General features: G+C 38.3%; 4 long non-coding RNA genes and 2 pseudogenes across 5 annotated transcripts in view; 2 read left to right on the forward strand and 4 right to left on the reverse strand.

Moving 5' to 3' along the window:
• LOC126610043 (uncharacterized) overlaps positions 1-15,150 on the reverse strand; it is a 54,246-nt gene extending 39,096 nt beyond the window's left edge. Inside the window, exon 1 of the long non-coding RNA XR_007618350.1 lies at positions 14,927-15,150. This is a non-coding gene — a long non-coding RNA (uncharacterized LOC126610043). The remainder of the gene's footprint in view (positions 1-14,926) is intronic.
• Positions 1-20,819, forward strand: part of LOC126610041 (DEAD-box ATP-dependent RNA helicase 42-like) — a 68,774-nt pseudogene extending 47,955 nt beyond the window's left edge.
• LOC126610048 (uncharacterized) lies at positions 4,677-7,766 on the reverse strand. Its single transcript, XR_007618357.1, has 3 exons — positions 6,498-7,766; positions 6,303-6,366; positions 4,677-6,206 (listed from the first exon to the last, which is right to left on the reverse strand). It is a non-coding gene; the product is annotated as an uncharacterized LOC126610048 (long non-coding RNA).
• LOC126610044 (uncharacterized) lies at positions 8,181-9,491 on the reverse strand. 2 transcript variants are annotated; one of them, XR_007618351.1, is made up of 2 exons: positions 9,130-9,491; positions 8,181-8,360 (listed from the first exon to the last, which is right to left on the reverse strand). It is a non-coding gene; the product is annotated as an uncharacterized LOC126610044 (long non-coding RNA). The 2 variants fall into 2 exon arrangements; XR_007618352.1 differs by having other exon boundaries at positions 8,181-8,364.
• Positions 11,770-16,687, forward strand: LOC126610024 (uncharacterized; annotated as a pseudogene).
• LOC126610042 (uncharacterized) lies at positions 14,060-14,912 on the reverse strand. The gene is made up of 3 exons (XR_007618349.1): positions 14,684-14,912; positions 14,472-14,590; positions 14,060-14,268 (listed from the first exon to the last, which is right to left on the reverse strand). It is a non-coding gene; the product is annotated as an uncharacterized LOC126610042 (long non-coding RNA).
• Positions 20,820-21,066: the final 247 nt, after the last annotated feature.

Below are 21,066 nucleotides of genomic sequence, written 5' to 3' on the forward strand. Positions count from 1 at the left end.
CATCATCCACATCACCGGTACCAGCCTTTGAATCCATATCCTTGAGGAATCATTGCCAGTGCAATTAACCACTAGGCTAAGAAGAAAGCCAGTGATGGTGTTTTGGGTTAAACGGGTAGAGAGGGAGAGTTATAGAGATGAGAGAGGAGAGACGAGAGACGAGAGAGTTCTCGAGGGTGAGATCACGAAAGGGGAAAGAAAATGGCACCATAAATGGGCTGCCACGTGTCAGTCATGTGGTGTCCAAAGTGGAGAAATATGTCCATTTGTGAACTTACCAAAATACCCCTACATTTCAAATTCCATAATATCCCCGTTTTTGCTCCAAACTCAAATCCACTTGTGCCCACGTGTTCGTATCGTCGAGTACTACCCAATTACGCTAAAAGAATAAGTTATATGTTTCTCTAGACGATGATCAACGAAAGTCAAAGTCCTTGCCTCTAAGGGCATTTTTGTCAATTTCTTCGATTAAAATAAATAAAAAAACATAATTTCAGGGACGGGTTGTCACAAAAAGTGGACACAAAATTAAGGCACATAAGCCACCAAAAGCAAACTGCTCTAATGTCAAGTTGAATTAAATATGGAAAATATCAAATATATAAAACAATATTTGGGGAATTTCTGATATATTCATTAATATCCAAAGTAGAGTATATATAAGAGTTACCAGTGGTATTATATACGTAGGTCTGATGTGGGAAAAAATTACTATTTTTGCGCTAATTATTACTCATATAACTCGCAACAAATTTTGGTTATAAGTGGTATTACATATGTATTTCTGTCTGGACCCAAAATTACATCATCGGTCTGTGCAATCGAAGCCGTTGAGTAAACATAACTCCCAACCGTAGGATGGACAAATGAAGATAATTTTGTTAAAGAATAATATTATGGTTTTTATCATAATAATTATCTTGCAATATGAATTATTTTGACATATTCTTAAGCGGGATAAATAAATGTGAATTATATCCCTAAGCAAGCGGTACAGTTCAAATTGGGCTCCAGATCTGCTGTTTCGGACTCTCTGTCTCATTTGTGTCTTTTATTTTTATTTTTTGATACGTGTCTCTTACTTAACGCTAACATCTAACACTGTTAAGTTTTAATAAAACTAATTAATAAATAAATAAAAACTATAAACCTAGGCATGGAGAGAGCCATTTGGCTTCTGTGCTCGTCCTCCTCGCCATCGCAAACCCAGCAAAGAGCAAAGTAGAAAAATTCAAAAATCAAGCTGAAGAAGAAGATGACGACGATGTGTTGGTGAATAAAGAGACCGGCAAGATAGGTGGCCGGAGCCCACGTGTTTCTGCAATTGGGAGCTAAACGGTCGTTGCTCTTATTTTGTAGTTTGCTTTTTTCCAGATCTGATCAAATCATGATAGCAATGTTATGCAATTTTCAAGAGGGAAAGATGCACCTGGGAGAGAAACGGTATGGTGACTTCTAAATCACCGTCCAACATAACAATTCTCAGTAGAGAGAGATGCACCTCACCAGTGAAAAGTTTAACTGCAAAAATTCTGGGTATCGGGAGTTTTGGGGTGGGTCTCGGCAGTTTTCTTATTTCTTTGAATTTTATTATAATTTATTTTATAAAAAGTAACAGTGTTTTGTGGGGTTAAATTGTAAAACATGTGTCATCAAACTAAACAAAGAGACACCAAGGAGACATGGAATCCGAGACAGCAGACCCACAGCCTTCAAATTGAGTTGGGGTGTGTGTGGACGTGTGGAATGGATAGGAGATGGATTGTCTGTCCTCCCCTCCTCATACCCTCCTGTTTTGTGTGATCACAGTTAAACCACTTCAAAATTTTTTTTTTGTCTTATTATTTTTATAAAAAATTAATATAAAATATTGACGTAGCTTAATCATGACCGCACAAAATATGAGGACATGAGAAGAGGAGACAATCCATCTCCGATTGGATATGCTATATTCAAGAAAGGGGATCATGATGCATGCATAGATGAGTTTAAAGGTGATGAGATAAGAAGCCTAAGCAAGCTAGGCCTTTGGTCATGATGTGATAATTCTACTAAAGGTGATGAGATAGGATGCCTAGGTCGGCTAGACTTTTGGTAATGATGTGATAATCTTTTTATTTTGTTCGAAAAGTCACGGATAGCATCTGGAAGATAGGCTTTAGATTATGTCATTCTTTCATTCACCAATTGAGTCGCAATTGTATTATGACATGTGAAGAAATGCTTGAACACCTTATACTTAAAAAAATTCTCTTGTATTAAATCAATCGTTCTCGACTTAAACACCATCCCGTGATTATTATTTTATTTACATAATAATTTGTGGATTTTTTTTTACCATCACGTGATTATTATTTTATTTACATAATAATATGTGGATTTTTTTTTTCGAAGAATAAAAATAATATATCCTAAAAGTGCGTGCAATTTGTTCTTTTTTAATATTTTTAAAATAAAATATCTCAACCACATTTCTTGCTCCACATAAAAAGATAACAAAAAAATTCACATGGGATATAATTTTTAATGTTTATAACTCAGATGATAGTGACCAATTTTCGTGTTTTGGACTTTTTGGCTTAAAGATAAGGTTCTAATTTTTCAATAAAGGAATAGTACATGTGGACCAATAAAGAAGGACAATGCATTATTAAAATTTTAACTATTTTAAAATTTCACTATAAAGTAATTAAACTTTTAGTTGTAGTGGTAGAATGTACGTGACATGAATAAAAATGAGAAGACTGAAATAAAAAAAATAAATGAGAAGGTTATTAGCATTTTTCCAAACTATATATACAAACATACAAAAAAAAAAATCGCATTATTGTTTATCTATAAATGAAAAGTTTGGCTACTCTATGTGCACATGCGGGGGAATTAGCAATTAGAAAGCTCATAGCGCTGCTGCTGCTGCCTCCTTTGAAGATTGCCCCAACTCAGGCTTGGTTTGGTATTGCTGTGCTTTGAAAAAAAGTTGCTTCTGCTGTGCTGTGAGAATAAACAGCTGTAAAATAAAGCAGCAGAGTATTTGGTAAACTTTTTTGTAAAAGTGCTTTTGGAAAACAAAGCAGTATGATAGTGTTTGGTAAACTTTTATGTAAAACAGCTATGACCGTGTAAAATGACCAAAAATATATAATACTAGATGTGCTATTAATTTAATTTTCTGGATGGATGAAGTGGAAGAGTGCATCCGGCGTGTTGTGTGACCGCCGTATGCCATTGAAGCTCAAGGGAAAATTTTATAGGACGGCAATAAGGCCGGCGATGCTGTATGGCACAGAATGTTGGGCGGTGAAGCATCAACACGTACACAAAATGGGTGTAGTGGAGATGAGGATGCTTCGTTGGATGTGTGGGCACACGAGAAAGGATAAGATTAGGAATGAGGATATCCCGGGTAAAGTAGGAGTAGCCGAAATTGAAGGAAAGATGAGAGAAAATCGGTTACGGTGGTTTGGACATGTGCAAAGAAGGCCTACTGACGCTCCGATTAGAAGATGCGACTATGGGACAAAGGTTCAGGGCCGAAGGGGCAGAGGAAGACCTAGGAAAACTTTGGAAGAGACCCTAAGAAAAGACTTAGAGTACTTGGATCTAACAGAGGACATGACACAGGACAGAACACAATGGCGTTCTAAGATTCATATAGCCGATCCCACTCAGTGACTTGGATTTTCCAAGTCTCCAACCGAGAAGTTTTCCTCACTCGGGAAATTAAGGGAACACTACCTCAACCTATATGCTCCACTCACAAAGCTTCAACATACAAGCTTCAACAAAAGAAAATTCAAATAACTTAGCGAAGAAGGCTTTGGTGTATTTAACACAATACGTTGAAATGAAGGAAAGCTTATTTATTGATATCCCCGATAAGTTACAAATATGTACATATACTTGAGTCAAAATAAACAAACAAGAGGGAGCCTTCACAAAGGTTGCTTAGGAGAAGTCTCAGCAGTCGGTAGAGCCCCAGAAAGAGAAGGCACTGGAGGGGGATCATTCGGAGCCTCAGTATTGGACAAAACTCTAGAAGGAGGAGGCATCAGAGATTGATCATTTGGAGCTTCATTACGCGGTACAGCCCCAGAAGACGAAGGCAATAAATGCCTTTGGAACAAACCCACAAATCTCTGATGATCAAGTAAAACCTGACCATCAGATTCCTTCATCTGGTCAAGCTTCCTCTTCATGTTTGTAGCATAGTCATGTGCGAGCCGGTGCAATTGTTTATTCTCATGCTTGAGCCCTCTAATCTCCTGTTTGAGACTCATCACTTCAGCCGCCAATGATTCAACTTGGCGGGTTCGAGCAAATAGGCGTTGGGCCATATTAGACACAGAACCTGCACACTGAACACTGAGAGCCAGAGAATCCTTAACGGACAACTCATCAGACCGTTTGGAAAGTAGTCTGGTATCTTTGGGAGTGAGAAGGTTCCTGGCCACTACCGCAGCGGTCATATCATTCTTCATCACGGAATCCCCAACGGTAAGAGAACCAGTAGGGGAGACGAAGGATGGGCGCCATATGTTGTCTGGAGAAGGCGGGGCTGCCTCTTCAACAAGGTTCAAGTTAAAACGACGGTCGGAGGGGCCAGACATTTTCAAAGGTGTTGAAGAGAGAAGAGGTCGGACAAATCAAGATCTTAGAAGTGCAATAATGGAGCTTCTACTGGTGGATATTCAAGTGTGCTTTGGAACTTAATGTCAGCCTCTATAAAAATCTGCACTCGACGAAGCTTCAGAAATCGAAGAGGCGCCTGCTCAGAAATCGAAGAGGCGTTTGCTTTCTCAAAAGCTGGGCTGCTCAGAGATTCTCAAAAGCTGGGCTGCTCAAAGACCACAAAGGCCGATCTCAGAAATCCAAGAGGCTTGCTTTCTCAAAAGCTGGGCTGCTCAGAGACCACGAGGGCCGATTTCAGAAATCGAAGAGGCACCTACTTTTCCAGCCTTGTCAGCACCTGTCACACGCACATTCAGCTTTGCGGAAATTATGGGCATTCTGTCGAAGATTTCTGGCGAAGTAGAAAGCACATGAATCGTACTGTTCAATCACCCACTTCCCACACGCAACAGTAGCTCATGGGTACCACAGATAACTTTGCCAAAGTTCTCTGACAAAGTTGAGACACGTGAAGCTTGCAGCTCCCACTACATCGCTCTGACCAAGAAGGGTAAAAGAATTGCAAAGAAACAACACTAACAAAGTTTAGACACATAAATTTTGAAGGTCTAGCTACCATATTATTACCCACAAGGGTAAAGGAACAGTACCACCGCTGGATAATTGGAAAGTCCCGGTGTGTCAACCTCTGTGCTTCGTGGCAAGGTAGACTAGCAAACATGCCCAACCTTTACTCACATTCGAGAAAACACTCCTAACAAGATTGCTTGCTCCAAAATCGAAGAGGCACCGCCCTCCGAATCTCGAGAGCCAGACTCCCAACATGATTACTTTCTCAAAAATCGAAGAGAGGGTAAAGGAACAGTACCACTACTGGATAATTGGAAAGTCCCTGTGTGTCAACCTCTGTGCTTCGTGGCAAGGTAGACTAGCAAACATGCCCAACCTTTACTCTCATTCGAGAAAACACTCCCAACAAGATTGCTTGCTCCAAAATCGAAGAGGCACCGCCCTCCGAATCTCGAGAGCCAGACTCCCAACATGATTACTTTCTAAAAAATCGAAGAGACACCGCTCTCCGAATCTCGAGAGCCAGACCCCCAGCAGGATTGCTTTCTCAAAAATCGAAGAGGCATCGTTCTCCGAATCTCGAGAGCCAGACCCCCGACAGGTCTGTAATCTTTACACGCAACATCAGCTTTCCAGATACCACAAACCACTTTTTCAAAGTGCTCTGACAGAGTTAAAACATGTGAAGCTGGCAGCTCCCACTACCGTGCTATAACCAAGCAGGGTAAAGGAATAGCATTATTACTTGATGTTAGGGAGACTCCTATATATGTCGACTTCCATCCCTAACGGACAGGCAGACCTGCAAAAATGCTCAACCCTTTCTCTTATCTGAGAGGGCACTCCCAACAAAGCCTTTCGAAATATTTAGCTTTTTTTCCCCCCGATAATACCTCTGTAAACAAGCTATACTAGAGCAAGAATATCTCATATCATCAGGGTTAAAAGCAAGAGTATCCCATATCATGCTTTTTCCCTGTCTTTTCCTTTGGCCTTGTTCTTACCTGCAAGACAAGGAGAAAGAGAGCAATCAGTCAGCACTTGGAATCAAGCTTCCAGCCAGGAATTGACTGCCTGGAACCCTTTACCTGATTACTTACCTGGCATTGCTCTCGAGTACTCATCTTCAACATCTTATGCTTCCAGGGAAGATACCGCATCTGCCTGAGGAACAGATAGGGCAAGTGAGAAGGATACAAGGAAGCATGTGGAGACAAGCGTAACAGCACACGTGCCGATACATCAACTACTCTATCAAAAGCAAAAGTATCCCATATCAGCAGGGTCGAACGTACTCTAGATTTGATAGACTTGTTTTGACCCTCAAATTCTTCAGTCGGCCTTATACTCTGGAGGAAACCAAAAAACCCTCCAGCCCAGTTCAAGAATAAGCCTGTGGAAAGTTACTTCTTCAAAAGCAAAAGTATCCCATATCATCTCTCCTCATTTTTCTTCTCTTTATCCTTCATGCTGCCTGCAAGATAGGGAGAATGTGAACAATCAGCCGGAGCTCTGATTGCTTACCTTGTCTGTCACCTCTTTCAGCAGATCCCCCAGCTCGGCGACTTGGGGGACTCCTACTACATGGTTTGTATCTCGCTTGACCAAGCATGAAACTACAAGTAAGCTTCAAGTGAAATTGATACATTACCTTGTGCATCTCCACCAGTTACAGATACCACCCCTGGATGGAGGAAGAGTACTTCCAGAGAAGATGCCACATCTACCTATGAGACAGATAAGGCAAGTCAAGACGATACCACACTCCGGTACTTAGAAGTTTCGTGGCTACGAGATCATTCTCCCACAATTTTTCCTAATGTCATTTGTACTAAATCATTCACTTGTACTCACTAAAGGAGAGCTTGAACCTATGTACTTGTGTAAACCCTTCACAATTAATGAGAACTCCTCTATTCCGTGGACGTAGCCAATCTGGGTGAACCACGTACATCTTGTGTTTGCTTTCCTATCTCTATCCATTTATATACTTATCCACACTAATGACCGGAGCAATCTAGCGAAGATCACAAAAAGTGACCGTTTTCGCTACCTAGGATCTATCTTGCAAGGGAACGGAGAATTAGATGGAGATCTCAACCATAGAATACAAGCTGGATGGATGAAGTGTAAGAGTGCATCCGGCGTGTTGTGTGACCGTCGTAGGCCACTGAAGCTCAAGGGAAAATTTTATAGGACGGCAATAAGGCCAGCGATGTTGTATGGCACAGAATGTTGGGCGGTGAAGCATCAACGTACACAAAATGGGTGTAGCGGAGATGAGGATGCTTCGTGGGATGTATGGGCACACGAGAAAGGATAAGATTGGGAATTAGGATATCCGAGGTAAAGTAGGAGTAGCCAAAATTGAAGGAAATATGAGAGAAAATCGGTCTCGGAGGTTTGGACATGTGCAAAGAAGGCCTACTGACGCTCCGGTTCGAAAATGTGACTACGGGACAGAGGTTCGGGGCCGAAGGAGTAGAGGAAGACCTAGGAAAACTTTGGAAGAGACCCTAAGAAAAGATTTGAGTACTTGGATCTAACGGAGGACATGACACAAATGAGCGCAATGGCGTTCTAGGATTCATATAGCCGACCCCACTTAGTGAGAAAAGGCTTTGTTGTTGTTGTTGTTGTAACAAATAAAGATGAATTACTAAATATACTTTATTTTTAAAAGAAAAATATTTATAAACTTTATCTTAAATATTAATTAGTATGACAAACTACTTCAATTGAAATATGTTAGATTGAATAGCTAGGATTCATTAGTACAATATTGTTAATGTACTTGAAAATAATCTAATTAGATGCATTCATCAAATGCTATTGTAAACTTTTCATAGCATTTTCCCAATGCTGTTATAGCTTTTTATAGCATTCTTGTACAATCCATACCATCTGGTCGCATACAGGAAACAACTATAGCAGTTATGGAATCATTGTACAATCACATATCACTTCGAAACACTAACTAAACCAAGAATTTTTTTTATTCCAAATTTCCAATGTCATATCACCATTGAATCATTTACAACTATATGATCTCTCTATTTTTTTATACAAAGAGAATTGAACTAAGCAAATACAACCATATACTCAAATTTTCATCTCTGCTCTTTTAACCACGGCAGCAGCTTTACTTTCATTTCTCACTCACTGTAATAATAGAAGTCAACAGTCACTCAATGATGAAAATCCTTCATAATAGACCACGTATTATCAGCATAAGCAGAGAATTTTCACTTGGCGGAAACTGAACAAAAGAAAGAAGAAACATCTAGAGCGAAATTCACCAATATGACCAAATCCGATTGCAAGCAGCAACAGTTGATACAATCTAATAAGGTTAATCAAGAGTCATTATTGAGACATACAAGAGTCATTATTGAAATACCCTAAAGAAAATGCAATAGTCCAATCATATAGTCAGAAGGAAATCCATAGACCCCAAATCAGAATATGAAGCAACATAACAAAGTATCATGCACTCAATCAAATACTAAATTACTAATCCCAGATCCAAGCACAGAAATCAAATACCCATCATCAAAATCTATCACATACACAAATTTGACGATACGGGTCGAGATATTAGCTTATTCTACAAATCCACCAGCTCCTAAACCCCTAAAAACCAAAAATCTCCATATCAAATTCACCTAAATATGCACACAATCATTAACATCCCAGCATCATATACACAAATATCATTAATCCCATATCAAATTCACTTATTTATACACAAATTCCAAAACCCATGATCAAGTTCGCCTAAATACGCACAAAATCGAAAACCCAATTATCAGATTCACTTAAAACACACACAAAATCAGAAACCCACAGCCAAAATCACCCACAAATAACTCTACAGTAACTAAAAAACTGAGTTAATTAGGCAGGAAACTAAGATCAGATACGAACTTATACGCTGAAAGTGCCGGAAACAGTGTCATTAGCAAAGCGCACCGCAGATTCGAGATCGAATCCAAGTCCCAAAGAGGAGCTCTCGTCAGTGGATTGTGAAACAGCGTAGGAGTTCCAATCGGCTAGCAAAGAAGATAACGACGGCTTCTGCGAGTCGTCGACGCCGCTGCCGGTCTGCAAAAACCATTCCTACGCCATCTTCTGCATTGTGAAGAAGCTTCGCCGTGGAATCGGAAAAGTCGCTGGCTTTGTGCTTTCGGGGAATTTAAGGGTAGGAATGCCAGAAACTTTCATTAAAGGGGTTACTGTTTACCGGAGTTTTAGAGGTTTGCGTAGAAGCTGAAAAATCAGGTTTTCAAAGCTGCTTTTTACTGCTTCTGTTTTTTTGGCTTTTTTTTTACTTAAAATTGTGAAAAAAAGTTAGAGTTGGAAGTTTACCAAACACCATAAACTCTTCCAACTTTTTTTCATACCAGTTTTTTTTTTTTAAATCACCTCAAACTGTGAAAAAATGCTTGATCACCTTATACTTGAAAAAATTCTTTTGTATTAAATAAATCGTTCTCGACTTAAACATCTGATTATTATTTTATTTACATAATAATATGTGGAATTGTTTTTTTTTTTCGAAGAATAAAAATAATATATCCTAAAAGTGTGTGCAATTTGTTCTTTTTTTAATATTTTTAAAATAAAATATCTCAACCACATTTCTTGCTCCACATAAAATGATAACAAAAAAATTCACATGGGATATAATTTTTAATGTTTATAACCATGGTATTAAATATCGATAATATCGGCGATATTTCGCCGATATTATCGTTTTTCTGAGGTACCGATATTTTCCCACATATCCGTATCATTATCGTCAAAATATCGCGATATTATCGATAATATCGCGATATTTTCGATATTATCGAAAAAATTGTTGTGGATCCGTCGTCGTCGTCCCCCCAGCTGCCCAGATCTCTCTGCAATCCATGCTCAAACCCAAGATCTGCGCCTCAACGACGCCGATTCCCCTGCCGTTGTCGAAGTCACAACTCGTGGTCTGTCCCCACGGCGAAGCAGGCGTGGTCTTGGGTTGAAGCAGACGTGGAACAGAGACGGAGGCGAGCGCGGCGCCGGCGGGGCAGGCTCCGTGGGGAGGAGGAGAATGGGTGCCGATGTTCGCTTCTCGCTGGCGTCGTGGTGGTGAGGGTGTGGGACAAAGCCGTCGTCGAAGCGGGTGGGGTGGGGGTGGACGGGGCGGATCTGGCTAATCTCGGTGACGATGGTGACGAAGCCGGAGGAGGAAGAGGAGGAGGGGAGGCGGCGGAGGGAGAAGGAGTAGGAGGAAACGAAGAGGGTTTTGCAGGGCCTTGATGCGGTGGCGGAGATTGCGAAGAGGGAGAGGAGGGCGATGAGGAGGAGGGATCGTTGACTCGTTGACGCCATGGATTACTAGCACAAAGGAAGACGGGGAGCCTCTCGTTCTCTCTGTCTTCTCTTCTTACGCTTTTCAATTGGCACTTTAGGGATTTAACCAAGTTTCAGGCCCCAAATTTTTTTACTCCATTCTGATTTTAAAGATTATAATAGATTTAAAAATTTATGAATTTTGATGAAGTTTAATAATTTTTAAAACTTTTATGTAAAATTTTAAGTGAATTCCCTCAAATTTTCAGGAAGCGATTTGAGAATGTTTAAAATATTATGTGAAATATTTCTAATTTTTTCGAGTTTCCCAACTTTTTAAAAATCTCTTCGAATCAATTTCTAAATGAATACATTTGGAATGTATGAATTTCTTAAAAATCATGATCGAATACCCCTTAAACTTTAAAGAATCACTTAAAATCCTTATTAAATGCCCTTAGATTTTTAAAGAGAATTAAAATGTTTATAAGCCCCAATTGGATGTACCGCTTAATTTAACTAATTGACACAACACAACAAAACCAGTTAAGATTACAAATTAACACAAAAGACGACTGATGCGATGTCATATCTAAAAAACTTGCCGCAATAAGCCCCAATTGGTGTGTTTAAATTTCTTTCATTAATTACTACATATTTTCTACACTCACAATGTTTGTCAGCTCGCTATATAATCAACTTAAATCAGTTAAATCCATCATGCAATGCATTTCCTTCCAATTTTTTGTGATAAACTAATAGATAATTGACTAAATAAACATCCTGCAAAGTTTTAATAAAAATTTCCAAGTTTTTCTTACAATTTCCGTGGTTTCCATGTAATTTTTATCGATATCGATATTATCCCGATATTTCCATCGATATTTCCGTGTTTTCGGACTACCGATATTTCCGATATTACCGATATTTTCTTCCTTGTTTATAACTCAGATGACAGTGACCAATTTTCGTGTTTTGGACTTTTTGGCTTAAAGATAAGGTTCTAATTTTTCAATAAAGGAATAGTACATGTGGACCAATAAAAAAGGACAACGCATTATTAAAATTTTAACTATTTTAAACTTTCACTATAAAGTGATTAAACTTTTAGTTGTACTAGTAGAATGTACGTGACATTAATAAAAATGAGAAGATTGAAATAAAAAAATAAGTGAGAAGGTTACTAGCATTTTTCTAAACTATATATACAAACATACAAAAAAAAAAAATCGCATTATTGTTTATCTATAAATGATAAGTTTGGCTACTCTATGTGCACATGCGGGGGAATTAGCAATTAGAAAGCTCATAGCGCTGCTGCTGCTGCTGCCTCCTTTGAAGATTGCCCCAACTCAATTTGTGAGTGTGATAGTTAGACTGACTTTGTTTCTTTTCTTCATTTTCGTTGTTTTCTTCACAAATGCTCAATTAACATAAAATATCGTTGAATAAATAGGCAAATTGAACATGACAACTGCAATTGTTCGTACAATTCTTAGCTATAAGAATTATGACGATTGGAAATCTCAGATCAAGACATACTTGTTGGCCGAAGATCTTTGGGACATTATAGATGAAGGCACTGATGAATGTCCTAAAACAGAAGATGAAGAAAAAGCTCAAAGTAAGGGTTTGAAGAAGGATGCCAAGGCCTTATATGCAATCCAGAATTCTTGCGGAGATGATACTTATCAACTTATCAAGAACAAAACCACGGCCAAACAAGCATGGGATACTTTGTCAAAAAGACTGGAGAAGCCAGGTGGACCATCAAATGAAAAAGGTACGTACACACATGAGCAATTGAAGGAAAAAAGAAAAGCTGATAAACATATGGCAATGGTTTTCCGGTTGTACCTTGTGGGTGATCTATGATTCTATATATTCTAATTTGATGAAGAATATTTTCACACATAGGCATTTGTGTGAAGGGAAAAGAAAAAAGAAAATTAAGAATTAAATGATAACATCTTTCATCTTAACATCAAAATTTTCATTTTCAGAATACATATCAGTTGGTGAAGCGTATCAGCCAGAGGTTATAATAGAAGAAACACCAGGTATAGTATATAATTTATATACTATACCTTGATCCTCACAAACTAATACTTGTATATAAGTCTATTTAATAGTAATTTATGCCACTGACATCACCGATAGACCTCGGTGCTATTAATTTGGGGTGGAGTCTCCCTTATATATAGTATATAATTTTGTTATATTTTCCAATGTAGGATTGTTTTGTATTAATTATTTTGATGCAAGTATGGGAAATATAGCAATTAACAAACATGGGATGCAGGAGCAGGACATTATAAGACCCAAGAAACTTTCGTGAAATATGTCAAGTCTAATGATTGGGATAATGCGATCAACTTACTTAGCCAAGATCCCCAACTAGGAAGTGCAATTGTTAAATGGGGTGGTACAGCTCTTCACTACGCAATCAGGAAGAGGTGCAGCGTGCACATTATACAACAGTTGGTGGAGTTAATGGAAAAGGAACACTTGGTAACACCAGCCGCATTTGGTTACACAGCTCTTTATTATTTGATACGTTGGTTTCCAGAAAGGGTTGAAGTAGCTAAATGCATGGCTGAAAAGAACCCCAATTTACTAACTATTTTACCGCCCCGGGATAAGAAGGCTCTAGTTGCGATCGCCCAAGCGAATACACAAGGGGAAAGAATGGCTCACTATTTTTATTCCCTCACTCAACCGGAAACGATAAAAGTTGTTGATGCCGCTCACCTTATTTCTCACGGTTTTCGTCTCCAAAGATTTGGTACAACTTTCCCCCATCTATTTTTTTTTTGTTACAAATTTCGTCTACATACTTACAATGTTTTCTTTTCACATTTGTATTACATATAGATATTGCGCGGGATTTGATTCAACGTTACCCAAAATTGGCCATGAATACAGACCACAATGGGAATATCCCCTTAGCAGCATTGGCCAGTAACCGTTTTGCATTCAAAAGTGGAAGGCCGCTCAATTTATGGGAAAAATTGATCTATATTGGTTAGAACACAATTGCTTTTTGGTTTCTCATTGTATAAAGATTGATATGAGTCCATTTTGTTAACTCACTATTAGTATTAGTCCACTTCCGTGAAATTGGTCCAATGTCTAGAATTACACATCATCATATTTTATTTTCGTACCAATATCAATATACCACCAAGATCATAAATATGTAAATGCACAAACCCCTTAATAACTTAAACTCCCCCGTAGAAAAATATGGCATCTCTGTCTTCTTCTATATAGTTCCCTTAATTATTTTGTGTTCAACTTTATCATTTGTTTTTTTTTAATTTTGCGTTCATGTTTCTGTTTCCACAACAAAAATTTTCTTTTACTGTTTTTTCACTTCCCTCACCCACATGTCATCTCCACGTTCTCTCCCTACTCCCTCCCTCTCCCTCTCCCACAAAAATAAAAACAACTTGATCATTCACGATTGGAAAGCTCTCACTCCGACAGAAAGTGAAAGGCTCTCACAACTTAATATAAAGATTAGTTTAAAAAAAATGTTGATCTAAGATTGGAAAGGCTCTCACTCCGACAGAAAGTTCAATGGGTAAAATAACAGATTTCACATAAAAAACTTGGTTGAGAAGAATATTGCATTGAATTAATGATTGGGCCTGTATTCGAATCTTGATAGGTATATGCATAAAACCTCTTCCTCCCCTCGACAAGGAAAAACGTGAAAGTGATGAAGGGCATCTGTCAGACCAAAAAGAGAATCAAAGTCATCATCTCATTTCCTCAGGTAATTTAAATGTCTGCAATCCAATTTGGTTTTTGTTAATGCCATGCCAATGCTACTACAACTTAGGTTTGTATTCATGATATCAGTAGATAAATAGAATGTTTAGCAAAATACTTCAAACACACAAAACATAAACAAAATGGGCAGATTATAGTACCCTTTAAAACCGAAATAGAATAAGGGTTTTCTCGGATTTCACCATAATTTCACCCACAACCTTCCATTCTTCTTGGTCGAGCTTGGAAACAACCTTGATTCACCTTCCTCCTCCCCAATCTTCCACATGCATACACAAAATGGAATTAAAATTTCAAATATAGAATCCATCCCAAAACTTAAAGCTTTGATTTTGGGATTAAAAACACTTACACCGGAGGGCAGCCCACGAGGAGTGGATCATTTTTACCTCTTGGGTCGAGATCCAATTCCACCGTTTCTTAGATCTAAAATTGAGGAAATTCGGCTACGAATTTGTAGAAACTATCTTGGGGTTTGAAAAGAGGACGGAAAGAGGGTTGTGAAGGTATAATTTGACGGTCGTTGGTGACCGGTGACCGGTGAACTGCGGACGGCGGACGGCGGACGGCTGACGGCGGACGGCGGACGGCTGACGGCGGACGGCGGACGGGAGGGAGGAGAGAGAGAGAGAATGGGTTTCTAAAATTGAAAGCCATAGTTAGGTTCACCTTTAATTCTCCTCCCAAATAAAAAGCGGCAAAAAGAAAAGGAAAGGAAGGGAAATAAATTAAAATGGAAATGAAAAATAAGGGTAATTAAACTGACAGCATAAGGTAAAACTCAGCTAATGGAAAAATAACTGATAGGATAGGAGGGGAATGGTGTTAGTTGTAAATAAAATGTTTTTGCTTTGCTTTTCATCAAATTTGACTTGTAATGCAGGAATGGGTTTTTTCCGAAGACAAGTGGCGAATCTCCGCACACTTTTAGGTGGGCTACATTTGTATTCATATTGTTAATTAATTTTTTTTAATGGTAGTTTTATTAATAGTCAATATTATTTTTAAATGATTCTTTTTTTAATGAATATAGGAATTAATCGTATATATCAGATAAAATTAGTGCACGAGCTGGTCCAGCAGTTTTTATATATCATGTGTAAAGCAGTGAGGAAGGAAGATATGAGTTATTATCAACGAAGGAAATTGAACGAAACATTGTGCGTGGCAGTAGAACGAGGACATGTGGAGTATATTACTCATTTTTGTAGATCCACATATCCCGTACTTGAAGTTACGAACGAAAAAAATCAGAGTCTGCTCCATATTGCCGCTGAAAGTCGTCACTACAATGTTTATAATATTATATGTGAGTTTCTCCGAAAACAAGATAAAGATGACCTCGATAGATCCAAATATGGCCTTTTTCAATCCGAAGGACTAAAGAAAACAGTGAGGTTTAAGGATCACCTTGGCAATAATGTGCTACATACGGTAGCAAGGATTACCCCATTGTCACAAATTGATCACATTCAAGGTGGAGTTTTGCAAATGCAAAGAGAACTACAATGGTTCAAGGTGACTATTTATCTGTTTAGAACGGATTTTTGTGACTATAATTTTACTCTCATTTTCTCCAGCTCCTTCACATATTTTGTTACTTTATTTACTCAATTTCAAAGAAAACAAAAAGAGTGCATAAATTACTCCTTAAAAATAAAAAATCAAAACAGAATTTTGTCGACATGCACAAGCATAACGGGAAAAAATTGAAATTAAAAAATAAAATATTATTATTTAAAGGCGTACTATAATGTCATCTTATGTGCTTAACTATTGACTTTGGATTATGTGGTGTTTCAAAAGACAAAAGTTCAAGGATTTATATGAAGAGATAAAGATTTCAAAGTCACATCCATAAATAATTTTGTCGTAAAAATGCAGGAGGTGGAGAGCATTGCAGATCCCATAGATTGTGAATCTATAAACATAGATAATAAGACACCAAAAAAAATATTTACAGAGAATCACAAAGAATTGGGGAAAGAGGCAGAAAAGTCAATGAAGGAAACAACAACTTCTTGTACAGTTGTAGGTGCTCTTATTGTCACCATAATATTTGCTGCAGCATTCACAGTTCCTGGGGGAAATGAGGAAAATATAGGTCTTCCTCAGGTATTCACAACTTTTATAGTTTCAGATGCAATCTCGCTATTTTCTTCAACAACCTCGGTTATCATGTTTTTGGGCATTCTCACATCACGTTATTCTCAAGATGATTTCCACAAATCATTGCCCACAAAAATGATAATAGGCCTTTTCACCCTCTTTTTATCTATTGCCACTATGATGATTGTCTTTTCTTGTGGCCTTTACATTATTCTTGACGGGAAATCATCGATTGTCATTCCAAGCATTTTGCTTGCCGGTGTTCCAGTTGCCTCGTTCATATGGATGCAATTTCCATTGCTTGTAGATTTATCCATTTCTACTTTTGGACGGGGAATATTTGATAGGAAGCAGAAAAATTTGTTTTGAATTGCTATGATATCTTTAGTTAGGTTTGAATTTGCTACTTTTTAAGAAACTTGTAAAGAGAAGTAAATGTATGTGTTTTCTATTTGGCCAGTTATGTATGCGTTTTTTATTTGATAATGATCTATGTACATTGCATGCTAAAAGAAAATTCCAACTTCAATTTATATTTTTGAGTTTTCTTTTATGGTGAATTTCTAATTTGAGTTAGTTACTAAGAAACAATGTTTGTTTGTGTGATATTCCATCCCGATATTTATTATGTATTTATTTTTTTTATACTTAGAACTTGATAATTACTTGAATCTGAAAGAATTGTATTCTCCATCGTCAAAATATACAAACCCCCATTTCTTTCATCACGACCAATTATCTTCTGAGTTTTAAGGTCTTGAAAATAACAATACGTGGGGTAGAAGTGTGTGGAACAATGGAAGATATCAAATAGTTGTTCTATCGACAAAAGATTACACTTAGCATCAGGGACAAATAGAGCATATACTGGTGATAAAGTCGGAATATTGCATCATAATTCTTGTTCATTGGCACTGTAGCATATCACTGTTCATTGGTAATGTCGTCATTTTATTTTGTGACAATTTATTTATTTATTTATTATTATTTTATTTTATTTTTTGTAAATCTTGAACAAAACAATTCATGACAACAAAAACCCTAATTGAACAATTAAGGTACAACACTAAGAAGAAAAAGTGGACACAAAATTAAGGCTCATAAGTCACCAAAAGCGAACTGCTCTAATGTCAAGTTGAATTAAATATGAAAAATATCAAATATATAAAACAATATTTGGGGAATTTCTGATATATTCATTAATCTCCAAAGTAGAGTATATATAAGAGTTACAAGTGGTATTATATATGTAGGTCTGATGTGGGACAAAAACTACTATTTTTGCGCTAATTCTTACTCATATAACTCGCAACAAATTTTGGTTACAAGTGGTATTACATATATATTTCTGTTTGGACCCAAAATTACATCATTGGCCCATGCAATCGAAGCCGTTGAGTAAGCATAGCTCCCAACCATCAGATGGAAAAATGATGATAATTTTGTTAAAGAATAATATTATGGTTTTTATCATAATAATTATCTTTTAATATGAATTATTTTGGTATATTCTTAAGCAGGATAAATAGGATGCGAATTATATCCCTAAGCAAGCGGTACAGTTCAAATTTAGTTGAGATGTGTGTGGACGTGTGGATTGGATATGCTGCAAATTGATATTCAAGAAAGGGGATCATGATGCATGCATGGATGGGTTTAAAGGTGATGAGATAAGAAGCCTAGGTAGGCTAGGCCTTTGGTCATGATGTGATAATTCCACTAAGAGCAAGTCCACCAGACACTTCATTGCCCAACACCCTATCCAAAAAACAGCCCAGCACCCTATCCAAAAAACAGCCTAGCACCCTGTCAATCTGCTCCAGCCCGCAAAACAGCCCGGCACCTAGCCCAAACCAGGCAACAGACCAGCCCATTTCGGATAGACCAAGAGGCTGGCCTATTTGGCTGGCGCGTGCAGCACACTCGCGACTGGGCGTGCAGCACACTATCAAGTTGGTGACGTCCTTGAAGTTCTCCCCAGTCAAAATCCTACTGCATTGGATGCTTTCATGCTTCGTTGTATTTGGACCATGAATCATTTTTCTGGTCATAAGTATGTTGGCAACAACTGAACGTGAAAAAGAAAGACTTCAGTATTTTGTGTCACCTGAACGAAGAGAATAAGCAACTGAACTACCTACGAGCAGCCAAAACAAAAGAAAGACTGCTAACAGCCTCTTGCCGGGACCTTATGTAAAAGAGAAGAGCAAATAAGAAAATCCGAGCTATACCTATAGCTACACAAATCAATCGAATGTTTGACTCTATTGTTTTCTGCCACGTTCCCTCACCAGGTTGAAGTCTTGGCACGTAAAGTCTTAAACAAACATGTGCATATACAGGTTGGTGGTAAGAGTGTTGTACACAAGGACATTACACAATTTGTTGAAGTGAGGTCGAAAAGTGAAAGGTTAATTAGATTGTTAGAGATACTTGGGGAATAGTATAACAACAATAACAACAAAGCCTTATCCTACTAAGTGGGGTCGGCTGTATAAATCCTAAAATCTCATTGTGCTCGCTTATGTGCCACGTCTTCCGCTACACGGGAGGAAAAAATTTGGTGTTTGCCAAAGGACATGCAACCTGTGACACTTTGCTTAGGGGTCTACTTAAGAATGGATAGCAGTCTCTCGCTTCACGGGAACAAAGATCAAACAGATCGTGAATCCACCACATCTGATTTTAAGACCAATGTGTGTAATTTGTTGATTGCAACAAGTCTTGCTTCTAGAGGGTTAGATGTCAAGGGGGTTGAGCTGGTGATCAACTTTGATACTCCAGATCATTACGAGGACTATGTTCACCGTATTGCAAGAAAGGCTGTGCTATAACGTTCATCTCTGAGGAAGATGCTAAGTATGCCCCAGATCTTGTCAAAGCATTGGCGCTCTCTGAGCAAGCTGGGACTCAAGCAGGCCCACGGAACTGTTTACAGGGGCAGTGGTTATAAATTTAATGAAGAGGAAAGATTGGAAAGCACTAAAGAAAGCACAGGCCAAAGACTATGGTTTTGAGGATGACAAGTCAGATTCTGAAGATGAAGATGATGGTGTCAGAAAGGCAGGGGGTGACATCTCACAGCAAGCTGCCCTTGCACAAATATCAGCCACTGCTGCTGCGTCTAAAGGTAGTTAGGCTTCCGTTCAGACCCCTGGCTCTGCTGCCCAACTACTTCCAAATGGTGGATTACCTGTTTCTCTTTCAGGTGTCCTTGGTGGTGTGACTTTACCAGGAACAGCTGTTGTGCCAGGTGTCCTTGTTGGACACAAGGGGGCAGCTTGAGGGGCAGCAATTGCAGCTGCCATGAATTTGCAGCATAACCTGGCAAAGATTCAAGCTGATGCAATACCTGAGCACTATGAAGCAGAGTTGGAAATAAATGATATTCCCCAGAATGCCCAATGGAGAGTTACCCACAACGAAATTTAGGGCACTATATCAGTGATTGACTGGAGCTGCCATTACTATCAGGGGTCAATATTTCCCGCTAGGCAAGGTTCCAGGGCCAGGAGATTGCAAGCTGTACCTGTTTATTGAGGGCTGTAGTGAACAATCTGTCAAGAGAGGTAAAGCAGAACTAAAACGCAAGTTGGGAGAAATCATGAATCAAGCATTGTCACTTCCCGCCGGCACTCGGCAACGCAGATATCAAGTTATGTAAGTGAGAACTTGATTCCAACTTACATTTTGCATAATTTTATCTGCTTTTGCTGAACTTAATCTGACTCTCAGTTCTTGGTTTATTGTTTCTCAGTCATCTAACGAGTTTTATTTTTGAATTGTTCTAATGAATAGAATATTTTGTCTTTCCACATGTGTATCTATATCCTACTGATCTTCAATATTCATCTTACTTTACGACTGATATTTAGGATTCATTTTATTATTTACAAGGAATAATCTGATACATGTTGGATTTTATTGAGTAGCTATGAATTTGTTTTGTCTCGCTCTGCACTATTTTCAGCCTCGCTTTTGATCTTTTTTCTTCATTTTTTGTTTTTCATTTCCCCTGGCGCGACGGGACATTATGTGCATATGCTCGCATGTACAATCTTTTCTCTGCCCTTACGAAGCTGTTCAAGAGATGCGGTCGAGGCGCGATATTTCAGTTTAAAGGGATGTATGTGTTTCAGAATCTTCTAGCCCACGTTGTTTTCCTTTTTGTTTTCATGTGGGTCCTGTGAATTCATTCATTTGGGTTCTTTCCTTGGTTCATATCCTTTTTTTGTTTGGGAATTGTTGGAGCTGATTAGCTTCCCTTCAAAATGGATTTGTTTTTGTGGCGTTGTTCGCTGTAACGGGTTACTGAGTTTCTTAAGAGATGACTAAACCTGCGCACTTCCCTTTAGTGTTACTGCTTTGGACTCTGTTCATTTTTTGATTGCCGTGATCATTTTATTTGTTGCAAGTGCGTTTTATGATCTGAATTCTAACTAGCAGTCTTTCGTTTTTGGTTTCTAGTTAAGATTTTCAGTTTGGTTTGTTTTTACGTTCTTTCGATTTTCACTAGCATGTGCTTTAGTTGGAAACAGAGATAGCACTCGTACCTCTCTACACATAAAGACATTGCCAAATCGACACTTAAAAATTCTCTCTCTCTCTCTCTCTCTCTCTCTCTCT

The sequence above is a fragment of the Malus sylvestris genome, chromosome 17, assembly GCF_916048215.2.
Source record: "Malus sylvestris chromosome 17, drMalSylv7.2, whole genome shotgun sequence".
NCBI classification, from domain to species: domain Eukaryota; kingdom Viridiplantae; phylum Streptophyta; class Magnoliopsida; order Rosales; family Rosaceae; genus Malus; species Malus sylvestris.